Source organism: Carassius carassius, chromosome 41, assembly GCF_963082965.1.
Source record: "Carassius carassius chromosome 41, fCarCar2.1, whole genome shotgun sequence".
NCBI classification, from domain to species: Eukaryota; Metazoa; Chordata; class Actinopteri; order Cypriniformes; family Cyprinidae; genus Carassius; species Carassius carassius.
In genome coordinates, this window is record NC_081795.1 from 19,282,577 (window position 1) to 19,300,897 (window position 18,321).

Sequence of the window (18,321 nt, forward strand, 5' to 3'; positions counted from 1 at the left end):
GTGAGCTGACTACATCAGGAGGGCTTAATGATACTGGAATATTAATTAGCTATTTAGAATACTAATAATATGAGCAATTCAATGAGATGGAAAATACATGGATGTCTGATCCCGTCTAATGAGAGCTTCAATGTTATAGACCAGATAGAGCAACTGTGTTGTGGACTCTTATGCATAACAGAAAACAGTATCTTCAATGATTACCAATAAAATTGGACAAAACTTGATTTTATAAAAAGCTATTTGGTTGTATAGGTGGCGCCACTGTAAAAGGAATTGTTTAAAGGCGTCCTATTATGCGTTTTCACTTCTTCAACTTTAGTTAGTGGGTATAATGTTGCAGTTTGAGCAAAAAAGTTCCATACATTTTCATTAACAGAAAACACTTTAAAGGAACACTCCACCGTTTTTTGAAATAGGGCTTATTCACATTATTTCCTACATTTAGATAGGTGGGCAAATGCATTTTTGTGTCAGTGCATGCATTGTTTTAGTTTGACTGGGTCGGCGTTAGCTTAGCTTAGCACAATGAATGGAATCCTTTGTTGCCAGCTAGCATGGCCTGAGTAAAAGTGATCAAAAAAAAATAAAAAAAAACCCACCTAATTACTTCTTGTGGCCTGCGTATTTACAACGAGTACAAATAGCGATCCAGATTAACACTAGGCGATTTCCTAGGCAGATATTGACTTGGGACTATATTATGGGGAAGCACAGGCGAAGCACTGCTGCTTAGGCGAAGCACTGCTACTTCGGCGCAGAGATATCACGCAACACATGAAATCCCACGAATTCCGTCAACATAGTGGCGTGCAACGCGTAAAAAAAAACAGAAGAACAACAACATACCATGTCATGGAAAAGTTCATTTATTTCAGTAATTCAACTAAAATTGTGAAACTTGTGTATTAAATAAATTCTGTGCACACAGACTGAAGTAGTTTAAGTCTTTAGTTCTTTTAATTGTGATGGTTTTGGCTCACATTTAACAAAAAACCACCAATAACCCTAATCCTAACCCTAACCCTAACAGCTGGCTGTTCACAGAGTGCTGTATCCAAGCATGTCAACAGGAAGTTGATTGGAAGGAAAAAGTGTGGAAGAAAAAGATGCACAACCAATTGAGAGAACCGCAGTCTTATGAGGATTGTCAAGCAAAATCGATTCAAGAATTTGAGTGAACTTCACAAGGAATGGACTGAGGCTGGGGTCAAGGCATCAAGAGCCACCACACACAGACGTGCCAAGGAACCACAGACATCATCAGAGGCGTCTTACCTGGGCTAAGGAGAAAAAGAACTGGACTGTTGATCAGTGGTTCAAAGTTCTATTTTCAGATGAGAGCAAGTTTTGTATTTCATTTGGAAACCAAGGTCCTAGAGTCTGGAGGAAGGGTGGAGAAGCTCATAGCCCAAGTCCAGTGTTAAGTTTCCACAGTCTTTGATGATTTGGGGTGCAATGTCATCTGCTGGTGTTGGTCCATTGTGTTTTTTGAAAACCAAAGTCACTGCATCCTTTTACCAAGAAATTTTGGAGGAATACATGCTTCCTTCTGCTGACCAGCTTTTTGAAGATGCTGATTTCATTTTCCAGCAGGATTTGGCACCTGCCCACACAAAAGTTGGTTAAATGACCATGGTGTTGGTGTTTTTGACTGGCCAGCAAACTCACCAGACCTGAACCCCATAGAGAATAATTTCTAGAACACGCTCTTCGCCAATCACAATGCACTGGGCCAGCTATCCAATCAGAGCACATTTCTTATTTCAGAAGGAGGTAAGGGGTTCATTGAAACAGGAACTAAAACAGTGCTTGATACAGAATGGGAAGCAATGTGATGCAAAAATGTAAAATATGTGTTTTTTTTTTTTTGGAACAATCAAACATAAAAACCTTTATTTTCCATACACTCCAAAACAGCTCATTTTTAGAAACACCCCAAAAATGACATTTTCCAGCTGTTATAATAATTGGTCTGTTGGGTATTTTGGCCTGAAACTTCACAGACACATTCTGGGGACACCCAAGATCAATATTACATCTTGTAAAAGGGGCATAATAGGCGTCCTTTATTTTATTTTTATTTTTTTATTTTTTGAGCAGTGTATTTGCAGGTACAAATACATGTGTGAACACTAAATATTTCTAAGGTCATTTTTGACCAATAAAGCCAAGATCAACAAGATCTTAATTCCGAATCAAAATTAAATACAAAACCAGTCCTAATTGAAGGAAAACTAATTGACAAAAAACTGAATTCCATTTTTGGTGATAATATAGCACAACAAGAGATTTATAATACATTTTTGGTAGGCCACCCATTTTTTTAACAGGAACAACAAAAGTGTTATTTTGTGTAATATTACCTTTTCTAAACATTAGAGTATGCTAGTGTGATTTTTTTTTCATATTTTATTTAATATTGACAGTTATCCACAAATATGGCTTTATTTATTTTTTTATTTTTTTTCAAAAACCGTGGTGGGTAAATTCAGATTAATGAGGCCTAAAAAAAAGGTTTTTCCAAAAGTTAATACAAAACCAGTCAATTGAAAGAAAACAAGCTAACAAAAAGATTGAATCCAAAATTAGGTGATAATATAGCATAACAAGATTTATAGGCTGGTTGACTGGTAATTTTTGACAGTGTAACAAGGTTGAATAAAATAAAAATGTTTAACGAAAATTTTTATAAATAAAATGCTAGATAAGAAATTAGCCTTATTAAGAGAAAGGATTGGCCATTTTATTCAACCATTTTGACATTTTATTCACAATTTTTAATTTCCACCACAGAAAGCTATAACACATATGTTAGAGATAGGGTGGAAATGTTCATGTTTCATAAAAATGACATGATTCTTCTGTGATGTACATCAGTTTATTGTTTTTCCAAATTATTAGTGACAAATAAAATATGTTTGTACTGTTACACTGTCAGTAATATATGCAAATGAACAATGTTTACTCTTTCCCTGAGTTACCGGTTTCCAGATTTCTTTATTTAATTGCCATGAAAAAGTTCACCAGATGATGCAAAAAGTGTTTTTAAAAAGCACTGATAAAAAAAATACAAATAAAAAAAATAGTCTGTCTACTGCACAGACAGCCAAGTTTTACTAAAAGCCCGTCTTGGCAGTGGTGATTTCCCCCATTAGGTTTATTTTAGAATTTATTTTCTAAAAGTCCAAATGGACAAAATGCCTGTAGTTGAAAAAACTTCTTACAGATGTCAAGAAACTAATTACATTTTGATGATTTTTTAAAATTATTATTTATTTATTTAATTATGTAATTATTTATCATATTGTTTATTTATTTGAGTAATGAGTTCAGATTAATAATGGACAGTGAGACCAGCAAGGAATGAGCATGAATGAGTAAAAACAGTCCATGTGGATTTCATGTGGATGTGAACTGACCACCTTTTCTGACTCCGCTTCAACTCACCTCTCCTGTTGATCAAATTCTTGTGTTTTTGTCTGCTCTGCCGGGATCAGAGTCTTCTATGTGTCCTGTCCTCGTCCTCCCTCTCCCTTCCCTGGTCTCTATCTCTCTCTCTCTCTCTCCCTGTTCACCTACTCGATATTCCAGCCTTGTTTCCCTGCGGTCTCCAGCACAACTTTCTGACCCACTTCCCATTTCCTCCTTGGCCCTGTGATCAAAGCCTGCAGGACGGCATTGCCTTGGGCAGCGGAGAGAGGGAGAGAGGGATGAGGAGATTGAGGAGAACGACTAGAGGAAGAGATGGATAGACCGGGAATATGGCACATGGGTGGAAATGGAAAGATCACAGAAAGAGGGAAGGGAGTCGGCGCAGGTGATCTCTCTGTTCAAGGACAAAAAGATGGCAAAGATGAGGCCAGCTAGTACAGCAAGCCATGGTCATCCAAACATGTTCCCTGAAAAATGTCCACCATAGTGGGTCTTCATTTTAGTCTACATTCTACCCTGAGAAACATATAGGCGTTAGGTTATTTAAAGGAAAAGTTCACCCAAAAATTTTAGTCCTGTCAAAGTCAAAGTCAAAGTCACCTTTATTTATATAGCGCTTTAAACAAAATACATTGCGTCAAAGCAACTGAACAACATTCATTAGGAAAACAGTGTCAATAATGAAAAAATGATAGTTAAAGGCAGTTCATTATTGAATTCAGTTATGTCATCTCTGTTCAATTAAATAGTGTCTGTGCATTTATTTGCAATCAAGTCAACGATATCGCTGTAGATGAAGTGTCCCCAACTAAGCAAGCCAGAGGCGACAGCGGCAAGGAACCGAAACTCCATCGGTGACAGAATGGAGAAAAAAACCTTGGGAGAAACCAGGCTCAGTTGGGGGGCCAGTTCTCCTCTGACCAGACGAAACCAGTAGTTCAATTACAGGCTGCAGCAAAGTCAGATTGTGCAGAAGAATCATCTGTTTCCTGTGGTCTTGTCCTGGTGCTCCTTTGAGACAAGGTCTTTACAGGGGATCTGTATCCGGGGCTCTAGTTGTCCTGGTCTCCGCTGTCTTTCAGGGATGTAGAGGTCCTTTCTAGGTGCTGATCCAGCATCTGGTCTGGATACGTACTGGATCCGGGTGACTGCAGTGATCCTCTGATCTGGATACAGACGGGATCTGGTGGCCACAGTGACCTCGGAACAAGAGAGAAACAGACAAATTTTAGCGTAGATGCCCTTCTTCTAATGATGTAGCAATTACATAGGGTGTTATGGGAAGTGTTTCCGGTTTACCTAATTAATGCAGCCTAAAAATCCTTTAACGGATTTGGATAATAAAAGCATATTAGTATGTTATGTGTATGCCAGGTTAAAGAGATGGGTCTTTAATCTAGATTTAAACCGCAAGAGTGTGTCTGCCTCCCGAACAATGTTAGGTAGGTTATTCCAGAGTTTAGGCGCCAAATAGGAAAAGGATCTGCCGCCCGCAGTTGATTTTGATATTCTAGGTATTATCAAATTGCCTGAGTTTTGAGAACGTAGCGGACGTAGAGGATTATAATGTAAAAGGAGCTCATTCAAATACTGAGGTGCTAAACCATTCAGGGCTTTATAGGTAATAAGCAATATTTTAAAATCTATACGATGCTTGATAGGGAGCCAGTGCAGTGTTGACAGGACCGGGCTAATATAGTCATACTTCCTGGTTCTAGTAAGAACTCTTGCTGCTGCATTTTGGACTAGCTGTAGTTTGTTTACTAAGCGTGCAGAACAACCACCCAATAAAGCATTACAATAATCTAACCTTGAGGTCATAAAAGCATGGATTAACATTTCTGCATTTGACATTGAGAGCATAGGCCGTAATTTAGATATATTTTTGAGATGGAAAAATGCAGTTTTACAAATGCTAGAAACGTGGCTTTTTTAAGGAAAGATTGCGATCAAATAGCACACCTAGGTTCCTAACTGATGACGAAGAATTGACAGAGCAACCATCAAGTCTTAGACAGTGTTCTAGGTTATTACAAGCGGAGTTTTTAGGTCCTATAATTAACACCTCTGTTTTTTCAGAATTTAGCAGTAAGAAATTACTTGTCATCCAGTTTTTTATATCGACTAAGCAATCCATTAGTTTTTCAAATTGGTGTGTTTCACCGGGCTGCGAAGAAATATAGAGTTGAGTATCATCAGCATAACAGTGAAAGCTAACACCATGTTTCCTGATGATATCTCCCAAGGGTAACATATAGAGCGTGAAGAGTAGCGGCCCTAGTACTGAGCCTTGAGGTACTCCATACTGCACTTGTGATCGATAGGACACATCTTCATTCACTGCTACGAACTGATGGCGGTCATATAAGTACGATTTAAACCATGCTAATGCACTTCCACTGATGCCAACAAAGTGTTCAAGTCTATGCAAAAGAATTTTGTGGTCAATTGTGTCAAACGCAGCACTAAGATCCAATAAAACTAATAGAGAGATACACCCACGATCAGATGATAAGAGCAGATCATTTGTAACTCTAAGGAGAGCAGTCTCAGTACTATGATACGGTCTAAATCCTGACTGGAAATCCTCACATATACCATTTTTCTCTAAGAAGGAATATAATTGTGAGGATACCACCTTTTCTAGTATCTTGAACAGAAAAGGGAGATTCGAGATTGGTCTATAATTAACTAGTTCTTTGGGGTCAAGCTGTGGTTTTTTGATGAGAGGCTTAATAACAGCCAGTTTGAAGGTTTTGTGGACATATCCTAATGACAATGAGGAATTAATAATAGTCAGAAGAGGATCTATGACTTCTGGAAGCACCTCTATTAGGAGCTTAGATGGTATAGGGTCTAACATACATGTTGTCGGTTTAGATGATTTAACAAGTTTATACAATTCTTCCTCTCCTATAGTAGAGAATGAGTGGAACTGTTCCTCAGGGGGTCTATAGTGCACTGTGTGATATGATACTGTATCTGACAGCTGAATGGTTGCAATTTTATCTCTAATAGTATCGATTTTAGAAGTAAAGTAGTTCATAAAGTCATTACTGCTGTGATGTTGGGAAATGTCAACACTTGTTGAGGCTTTATTTTTCGTTAATTTAGCCACTGTATTGAATAAATACCTGGGGTTATGTTTGTTTTCTTCTAAAAGAGAATAAAAGTATTCGGATCTAGCAGTTTTTAATGCTTTTCTGTAGGATATGTTACTTTCCCGCCAAGCAATACGAAATACCTCTAGTTTTGTTTTCCTCCAGCTGCGCTCCATTTTTCGGGCTGCTCTCTTTAGGGTGCGAGTATGCTCATTATACCATGGTGTCAAACTGTTTTCCTTAACCTTCCTTAAGCGTAAAGGAGCAACTGTATTTAAAGTGCTAGAAAAGAGAGAGTCCATAGTTTCTGTTACATCATCAAGTTGTTCTGAGGTTTTGGATATGCTAAGGAATTTGGATACATCAGGAAGATAACTTAAAAAGCAGTCTTTTGTGTTAGAAGTGATGGTTCTTCCATACTTGTAACAAGAAGTAGGATTTACAATTTTGGCTATATGAAGTTTGCACAAAACTAAATAATGATCTGAGATATCATCACTTGGCTGAATAATTTCAACACCATCAACATCAATTCCATGTGACAGTATTAAATCTAGAGTATGATTTCGACAATGAGTAGGTCCTGAAACGTGTTGTCTAACACCAATAGAGTTCAGAATGTCTATAAATGCTGATCCCAATGCATCTTTTTCATTATCAACATGGATATTAAAATCACCAACTATTAAAACTTTATCTGCAGCCAGAACTAACTCGGATGTAAAATCACCAAACTCTTTAATAAAGTCTGTATGGTGCCCTGGTGGCCTGTATACAGTAGCCAGTACAAACATAACAGAGGATTTATCATTAACATTTGTTTCTCTGGATAATGTTATATGAAGCACCATTACTTCAAGCGAGTTATACTTGAAGCCTGCCCTCTGAGAAATCCTGAAAACGTTGTTGTAAATTGAAGCAACACCTCCACCTTTGCCTTTTAGACGCGGCTTATGTTTATAACAGTAATCTTGGGGGGTGGACTCATTTAAAATAATGTAATCATCAGGTTTTAGCCAGGTTTCTGTCAAACAGAGTACATCTATATTATGATCAGTGATCATATTATTTACAAAAAGTGTTTTCTGTCATCATTTAATGTTTATGTCAAGAGGAGAAATTGTGAATAATGTACTTATCATTTGATTTTATTGCATTACACTGAATAAGGACTGAAGTGTTAAAACAAATGACATGAAGACAACAAAGTATCACAAAAAAAAAATTCCAAATGTATTATGCCCTTTATTTATTTTTTTATTTAAATTTGTTTGACTGGGTCCTGAGCTTCTCCTTAGAGCTAATGGATGAAGAGTTTTAAGAAGAACAAAGATGTGGACAGATACACAGAGAGAGAGAGAGAGAGAGAGAGAGATGAAGAGAGAGAGAGAGAGAGAGAGAGAGAGAGAGAGAGAGAGAAGGAGGGAGAGAGGGAGAGAGAGAGAGAGAGAGAGAAGGAGGGAGAGAAGGAGGGAGAGAGGGAGGAAGACACTGGCCCATTTGTACCCAGACCAGAGCATCTTGTACTTTAACATTCTCCCTGCATTCTGACAAAGAGCACTAATTATAAATAAATTAGGGACACGACACAGTGAGCCACAGAGGGACAGCGAGAGGCGCGGGAGAATGAATGAGAGAGAGGGAGACAGATTGAGGGAAAAGGTGGGGGTGAAAGGAAAACAGCGAAGAAAAGAAAACAGATAAGAGGAGAGAGGGATGAGCAAGGAGACACGAGCCAAAAGAAAGGAAGGGAGAGACATGGATAAACAAGACTGGAATTACTAATAAATGGCATTCATTAAATAGTAGAATTAGAAACATTCTACAAAATATTTGAATTGTTATTGATTTCTTTTTACATATTGTATCGTAGGGTGAAATCAAAAAAGAGATACCGTACACTTTTCCAGGGAAACTTTTTATACAATAAAATAAATAACATGCATTTAGAAAACTGAATTTACATTTGATACTGACATTCCTTAGCTGATTTGAAATACTCTTGTTGAGGAATAACTAATCACATTTATCTAAAGCATGGCTGTTTTCAAAAAAGCTGCTTTTCCCAAATGAAATCACCAAAATATCATGCATTAAATCAATTCAGCTGCTAGAAGAGTTATACTTCTTGCTACTCTGGGCTCTTTAACGTCATTTGTGGTTGTATTGTAAAACTATAAAGTTCAACTCACAACAGATTCCTAAGCTACTAACAACACGCCAATAAGTAGCACACACAAATGGAAAACTGGATAAAAGGTTTCTTTTAAAAAAAAACATATTCAACAATTGTATCTACTGAATGACAGATTAAAGCAATATCACATGAGCAAGAGTGTGTTATATGACCACAACACGCTTGTCACTCGCACTAATAAGAGTACAGCAGTGTGTACTTCATGTAAATTAATAAGGCAAAAATATACAAAGATCATTGTGTGTGCCATGTATTTTGTTCATTCAAAAACAAAATATTACAATAAGCACCAACAGCTTGGACTGGCTTTGGAGAAACAAGTCTGTATTGCAATTTTGTGATATTATTTTTATAAAAAGGTTCAATAAACAAGAAGTTAATATTAAGTAAATAATACACATCAGCAGTTTTCTCTGTCAATGTAAATAGCTCCAAATGAAGGAACACACAGTAGTGATGTTTTAATCCTGAATAATTCAGTGTTTTTGAACAAATTGGTTAAGTAAATGATGCAGTGACTCATAAAGTTGTTCACTTGTTTTCTTTCTGAATAAATCAGCGTTTTTAAACAATTCATTTAGGTGAATAATCAGTGACTCCCTCACTGACTCAATTTCTTGGTTCATGATTGATTCTGTGTTTTGGAGTAAAGTAAATGATTCACTGACTCATTCATAAAGTCAGATAATTGTATCGTTTCTGGAATGAATCAGCTTCTATTAATGAATTGGTTTGAATAATTCAATGAGTCTTGATCATATAGTCACTTGTCGCCACCTACTGGTGTATCAGTGTATAAAGACTAACTGAAACATCCCCACCATTAATGCAAAGTCTGTCTGGAACAAACAGCAACAAGAGATGCAAACAATAAAAAGTACCAGCTGTTCAACAAGACTGAATCTGATACATCTGCCAGTTCGCTCCATCAATTTAAATCATTAGAATATGAATTAGTATTTGAATATACACAACATTTCTGTCCTCCCAATTTCTTTCTTTTTTTCCTTTCTCCACGAAAGATATGTGAAGCTGTGTGAGGTGGATCTGCCATGCTTTGAAATAATGCTTTTGGAAAAAAATAATAATATTAATAATTCTTGCAGATCTGAACATTTAAATGGTAATCAAGTGGTTTTTAGCCAAGGCCCCTGTAAACATAAAATATTTACTTACTGTCATTCAAGCTTCTCAGCCCTGACTGTCAAACGGAGGAAAGGAAAGGGCAAGTTATCTAAATAGATCACACTTCAACCCTTTTGGCCCTGCAGTCATTTCTGTCCATACAGCATGACTAAAGAGCCAGAGACGTCGCACCCGAAAGGCCTGGATCAGTTTTAATACAGTATATACTGAAGATGATTGACAATATCGCATTCATTGATTTTTTGCGATCACATGAGAGGTGCGATATATAATAATAATCCATCACTCCAGTGGGGAGAGAGAGGTGAATGGCAGGAACACAGACGGCAAAGGTCACAAAGGTCACCCACGTCTGCCCCTCGCTGGCCTTCTCCAGGCAACAAGGCTATAACCATGGCAACTGGCTCATAAACATATATGATGTCACCGATTGTAAGAGGATGAAGGGGGCTGCTGGGGGGTGGGGGGGGGGGGGGGGGGGGTCTCACACACACACACACTATGCTGTTTTTGCTAGTGACCAAGCCATCAGTGCCTATGTCATGTCCAATGATCACTTCAACTTCCCAGACAGCCATGAAAAGAGGAAGTTGAATCAAAAGAATTAGCATTCCCGTAACAACAGGGACTGTCTGTGTGCCCCCTGGCAGCAATGAGAGGGGCTTTCTCTCTCCTTTCTCTTCCTGTTTCTCCCTTTCCTGCTCTGTGTCTCTGCCTGTGTCATTGCAGCAGAGCAGCTCTGGGTGAATGAGGCGGCGTTTTTCAGGATGATGGCGGTGAATAGGAAAATTACGAGTAAGACTAAGACTGCTGTCAGTCTCCTGTGTTCATCTATAATGGGGTCCAAAAGTCTGGGAACACTTTCTGTTCTGCCTTCTGTTTTGTATCTTCTTCTAACCAAACATACTGTATTTCTCCTTTTTTCATGACAAATTAGATCATCAGAGTCAATGACAAATTACAGCCACCAAGAAAAAAAAGATCAAACAAATAATAAAAACGACTTTTATCAAGTTATTAATTATCATTGCTAATAATAAATAAAATGCTTCTTAAGCAGCAAATCCACAAATTAAAAGCATCATGTGTGACACCGAAGACTGCTGAACATCCAGCTTTGTCATCACAGAAATAAATGACATTTTAAAATATATTAAAATTGAAAACCGTTCTTTTAAATTGTAATAATATTCACAGTATTGCGGTTACTGCGTTTGCGTTGGTGAGCATAAGTGATTTAAGAGAAATCATATCGAAGCCAAAATTTTCTACATTTTAAAACAAACATCTTATGCTTGAACTATCCTTTAAAGATGGAAAATGATCAGCGTGGATGAGAGATGTCACCAGTGATCAACTGATCTCAAAAGAAGCTCTAGAAACACACACATAAAAGTATGCATGCACAGAAACACACGCAGATCTCTGGTCAGGCGCTCACATGAGTGCAAAGACATCTATGATCAGTGATTTGCTATGAATGAATGACTCTATCCTAAACCCACACTCACGGAAAGGCTCTTTCTAATTGGACAGTGATTGTCAAGGCCAATCTCCAATCTCCTTTCAATATCTAGAGCATGTTAACTGAAGAACGGGGTTGGGTGTATCTTCATGCTCAAGGGAGGAGACTGACACAGACAAATGAATGTACTCTCACAGACACAAGTACAAGAGCTCACCCATGAGCAAACGTACACGCCACGGCATAAACATGAGCTCACGGCAACTTCATCCTTCTTTTACAAAACCATCATGACAAGAGACTGTTGTTGGGGATATTCTCAGTAAATTTTCCAGTTTTATATTGATTTTATTGCATGTTTTATCATCCATGATGTTATATCACAAATCATCACAAGTTAAATTTGTTGATAACACTTTAGATTAAGGTTCCATTAATGCTAGTTAACTACTGTAGTTAACATGAACTAAGCAAGAACAACAATTCTACAGCATTTATTAATCTTAGTTTATGTTAATTTCAATATTTACTAATGCATTATTCAAATCAAAGTTGTGCTTTGTGAACATTAGTTAATGCACTGTGAATTAGCATGAACTAACAATGTACAACTGTATTTTCATTAACATTAACAAACATTAGTTAACATTAATTAATGGAACCTTATTCTAAAGTGTTACCAATTTATTTATACATTTAATTCTTTATTTTTTATTTAAAAAATGTATATCAGAATTAGAACTTTTCAAGGTTGACAAGGTGATTATATTGAATTATATTAAAAATACGCCCTACTTGGAAAATTATTATGAAAATATTAAAAATTGTGATTTCTCGCATATATACAGTATATTGAAGGAAATCCAAGCACATTATTTTTACCTGTATTTGTACTATTGCATAAACCCCTTTTCAATTAATAATTCTTTATTTACCTAATTTGGATGTTTTGTGTGAATGACATTATATATAGATATTTATGTTGTTATGTATTGAAACTTTTACCCTATACCATTTTTGAAAATTCTTGAAAACAACAACAACAACAAACATATGAAACCAACAGGAACATCTCAAAGAACACACTTTTCTTTATTGTGGAATTCTTATTTGTCACTGAGCCACAGTTTGATATCATGTACAATGCATAGGAGTTTGAATGAGCAAACACTACTAATCAATGCCACACACACACAGGCACATCAGAGTACAGCTTAACCTGCAAGAAATGCCATGAAACACCTCAGTTCCTTTCTTTTCTCTATCCTCATGCACATCAATCACAGTGCCACGGCATCATCAGAAAGAGTACATCTGAAATCATGATGGATGACAACTTCCTCCAGACTTCCCCTCCTGTGCCAAAGCCATTCAACTAAAGACATCAAAACGTTTGGACGAATAAGAATCTCCTAACTCTCCTGTCCATCCTGTCGTACCGAACCAGAAACGCTTTCATAGTTTGACTGTGTGAGCTCTCACAATCGTAATGTTGATATTCCCTTTAAATGATTTCTGTATCCAGAGATTATTTATTCAACTTCTTGTCATTCCAAACGTGTATTACTTTCTTCTGTGGAACACAAATGTTGAATTTATTAACAACTTTTCCATAAAGTGACTCGTTTCCATTTAATGAAAATCATTGGGGACTGGGTTTGTCTAAATTCTTAATTACAAAAAAAACAGCTTCATATTATTCTCAAAGTGGCCTATTTTACTCATATGATATTCCAAATCTTTTGAAGCTATACAGTTTAGTATGAGAAATAGAAATCAGAAATTTAAGTTGTTATAAACTGAAAAATCTTGATTTAATGGACAAGTAGTAATGTCTCATTGCAAGTTTTGGTGAATTGGTATAAAATCGTATGAATTTGTATAATTAATTTGTACATTTTCACATATCTTCCCTTTTTTTCTAAAAAGCATACATTTTGGAATGAATCAAATTGTACAAATTTATACAATCTCGCAATCAATTTGCCAAAATGTAAAATGTTTTCTTATGAAATCGGGTTCTAATGTCTGATTCATAAACAAAACACTCTTTTGAGTCGAAAGCTTTAATTGACTGAATCATTCAGACCAGTTTGTGACTTCCAACATTCATGAACCATAGGTTTGGATTCATTTCAAAAGCATTTTTTTGTTGTTGCAAATTTAGAATGACTCAATTTGAATCATAATACAATTTTATTAGATTTGACTAATATGAATATGTATTATTTAACTGATTTGGTTTTTAAAAAATATATTTTTTCTAATGAGTCTTGACCAAGAAAAAAATCTAAAGAAATTACTCGCACCAAAATAAACGGTGGCTTATTCATATAAATTTGTTCGATCTCATTGGTACCTTTCCGTAAAATCCGCTTTTTTAAAAAAAAAATCATACAATTTCATTCAAATCACATTATACAAACTCATCCAAAGATCCAAAGAACAGTAGTCATATGGATTTGGAAGATGAGGGTGTGTAAATATTAATTATAGATTTACAATGGGATGTATTGTTTCTTTAAATTCACACAGTACATTGGGCACATAGAGACGTGCAAACACACATCCACTTCAAAGCAAACAAAACATTCTCCATCATTCCAGCCTCATATATTCTGCCGTAAACAGACTATCAGTCCAAACGGCATGGCGCACAGGACGCAGTGTTGGGAATGAGCTGTGATTGCCAGTTATGTATAATATGCTGTGAATGTGCATTGACATGGCTGACTGCTCGGCAATATACAAGGCAATTAACTGGACTGCCCTATCTGAGACTAACGCTACCAGCCTGAGTAAGAGAACGAAGACACAAAGAAATACGGCATCAGACCGTCTTCTAGCGCTAAGGCTATGAGGGCCGGAAAGAACAGTTAGCAGCAGACCAAAGCTGGCCAGTTAATATTGCTATGCTTTGTATATCTGTAAGACTGGAAATACACTGACAGTTTGGAGCATCAAAAGGAGAACCAAAGTACAACTATATCTGGACGTTTGAGAAAATATCATATGTACTGTTCGAAACCTATCTTTATGATGCTGTTGGTTTTGGTGCTTGTTACAGTGTGGCATTCCTAGGTGGTTGTTTTTTCCAACAATCTTTTAATGATTCTGTGTTTCCCAAAAATATAGTTCAAGAAAACATTCAGAAACAGCATCAGAAACAAAGTTTCTGAAGGGGAAAAATGCAGACTAAGATGCAGTAGAATATCTTACATTCCATATATACAAATATAATTCTAGTATATAGTATAATTTTAGTTTAAGAGAATGAAAGTGCAGAGGAGGGCTATATGTATTGTCTATGATAATAGTGTAAGTATTGTTTTAACAACGTGTGAGTTGACATTATCAAGTATCAAAAAATGAAAAACTTCCACCGCTTGAAGCTATTTTAAAGTCATTTGACCTTTAAAATCAAGATATAAGCCTACTGTGCCATCTTGCCTCACGAGATCTGTCTTATACTTTCATCAAATGATATAGTTAAGCAATATCACGTGCAAGCTAGCTGTTTTCCCGAATATCTGCATGATTGTGAATGCCATATACATTTTATTAAAACAGTTCAACAAACAAGTTAACATTTTAAGTTGTCAGTATACAGTTTTTGCTTTGTTTCTTCAATGAACATTTCTAAATGAAACCACAGCAGAAATGTTTCAGTTGATTGGATACAATTCAATGATTCAGTGTATGAATCAGTTTGATGAATGATTCAATTAGGGAAGTCGTCAACTAGGGAAGTCGTGGCCTAATGGTTAGAGAGTCGGACTCCCAATCGAAAGGTTGTGAGTTCGAGTCCCGGGCCGGCAGGAATTGTGGGTGGGGGGAGTGCATGTACAGTTCTCTCTCCACCTTCAATACCACGACTTAGGTGCCCTTGAGCAAGGCATCGAACCCCCAACTGCTCCCCGGGCGCCGCAGCATAAATGGCTGCCCACTGCTCCGGGTGTGTGCTCACAGTGTGTGTGTGTGTGTGTTCACTGCTCTGTGTGTGTGCATTTCGGATGGGTTAAATGCAGAGCACGAATTCTGAGTATGGGTCACCATACTTGGCTGAATGTCATGTCACTTTCACTTTCAATGACCAAATGAATCAGCCGTTTGGACAAATCTGATTCAACTCATGAAGACAGTGACTTACCTTCACCTTCTGCCAGTTTTACTGTCAAATTTAAAGTATCGTTTAACTTTTAAAAAGTTTAAGGGGGCCAAAATTGGGAAAGTTAATTTCAGTCTGCTGTGAACTCAGCATCACTCAGAATATGAAGAATGAGCTTTTAGAGTCAGCTGTCCATAAGCACCAGCACAAAAACACACATCACTGTAAAATCACAGAAAATATCGAGATATCAATTTTTTTGTCAATTGTCAATGTCACAAACCCCTCATGAAAGCACAGTTTCTGAAGAGTAAACTTGTGCAAATATGCTCTTGAACCCCATGATGGAAGAGAAAACCCATACCACTGAACAAACGGTAAATAAAGTAGTCCTCAAATGCCATGTTTGTTATTTACATCAATAAACAGGCATTTATTCAGTCTTACACCGAATTAGCAGAAATTATTACTCAACCTGTGTGACATCAATCATGACTGTTAAATTGTCTTGAATGAATGTTTTAAATGACACTTGTGTCACAAAGGTATTACAGTCTAGCTAGTTCATATCTGAAACAATGCATTTTACTATGGTGGTTCAGCTGCGAGTTATGTTGTTGTTGGGAAATGCACCACTGTTGGTTGCTTAGACAAAATTGTGAGAAGGTGATTAGCTAAACCTGATTAGTTCACAAGTAATTTTTAAGTCAAGTCAAGTCAAGTCTCCTTTATTTATATAGCGCTTTAAACAAAATACGTTGCGTCAAAGCAACTGAACAACATTCATTAGGAAAACAGTGTCAATAATGCAAAAATGATAGTTAAAGGCAGTTCATCATTGTATTCAGTTATGTCATCTCTGTTCAGTTAAATAGTGTCTGTGCATTTATTTGCAATCAAGTCAATGATATCGCTGTAGATGAAGTGTCCCCAACTAAGCAAGCCAGAGGCGACAGCGGCAAGGAACCAAAACTCCATCGGTGACAGAATGGAGAAAAAAACCTTGGGAGAAACCAGGCTCAGTTGGGGGGCCAGTTCTCCTCTGACCAGACGAAACCAGTAGTTCAATTCCAGGCTGCAGCAAAGTCATATTGTGTAGAAGAATCATATGTTTCCTGTGGTCTTGTCCTGGTGATCCTCTGAGACAAGGTCTTTACAGGGGATCTGTATCTGGGGCTCTAGTTGTCCTGGTCTCCGCTGTCTTTCAGGGATGTAGAGGTCCTTTCTAGGTGCTGATCCAGCGTCTGGTCTGGATACGTACTGGATCCGGGTGACTGCAGTGACCCTCTGATCTGGATACAGACTGGATCTGGTGGCTATGGTGACCTCGGAATAAGAGAGAAACAGACTAATATTAGCGTAGATGCCATTCTTCTAATGATGTAGCAAGTACATCGGGTGTTATGTGAAGTGTTTCCGGTTCACCTAATTAATGCAGCCTAAAAATCCTTTAACGGATTTGGATATTAAAAGCATATTAGTATGTTATGTGTAAGCCAGGTTAAAGAGATGGGTCTTTAATCTAGATTTAAACTGCAAGAGTGTCTGCCTCCCGAACAATGTTAGGTAGGTTATTCCAGAGTTTAGGCGCCAAATAGGAAAAGGATCTGCCGCCCGCAGTTGATTTTGATATTCTAGGTATTATCAAATTGCCTGAGTTTTGAGAACGTAGCGGACGTAGAGGATTATAATGTAAAAGGAGCTCATTCAAATACTGAGGTGCTGAACCATTCAGGGCTTTATAAGTAATAAGCAATATTTTAAAATCTATACGATGTTTGATAGGGAGCCAGTGCAGTGTTGACAGGACCGGGCTAATATGGTCATACTTTCTGGTTCTAGTAAGAACTCTTGCTGCTGCATTTTGGACTAGCTGTAGTTTGTTTACTAAGCGTGCAGAACAACCACCCAATAAAGCATTACAATAATGTAACCTTGAGGTCATAAATGCATGGATTAACATTTCTGCATTTGACATTGAGAGCATAGGCCGTAATTTAGATATATTTTTGAGATGGAAAAATGCAATTTTACAAATGCTAGACACGTGGCTTTTTTAAGGAAAGATTGCGATCAAATAGCACACCTAGGTTCCTAACAGATGACAAAGAATTGACAGAGCAGCCATGAAGTCTTAGACAGTGTTCTAGGTTATTACATGCAGAGTTTTTAGGTCCTATAATTAACACCTCTGTTTTTTCAGAATTTAGCAGTAAGAAATTACTCGTCATCCAGTTTTTTATATCGACTATGCATTCTATTATGCCATGTGTAACATTACTCCTTCCTCCCCTTTGGAGGGCGCTGTCATAGGTTAAGCTCAACTACTGTTTGATAAAACTTTATTTGTTATGCTTTCAAGCAAGCAAAGCTCAGCAGCCATTTTTTCCCGTTCTGTGCAGCAGAGAGATCGTGAGCTCCTTTAAACTGTTTCTTTTCGTTGTATAATGCCCTGGAGAAGCTTTGCTTGTAAGTTTATCATTTATATTTGCTATTTTATATACTTTGTGGTTGGATCATGTTCATATTTATATATATTGAAAGCATGTTAACAGTTTCACGTGCATTATGTGTACATTCAAAGGATCGCCATGTGATAACATAACAACTACCATAATTTAGCGATGTTAATGTAAAAATTGAAGAACGGGTTTGTTTGTTTATGTAAAGTAAGCATTTTTGTATTTATTTTGCAGTTTCACAACAAGAATGTAACAGAGATTGAGAGAAACAACTTGATTGCACTCAACAAAGTCAAGTAAAGAGGAAGTTTACTTAATCATCTGAGTCGTCATTGAAGCCTCTTCATCTCTTTACAATGTCTGGCTATCTGTATATGCATGCTCAATGCACACGCATGCAGAGGACA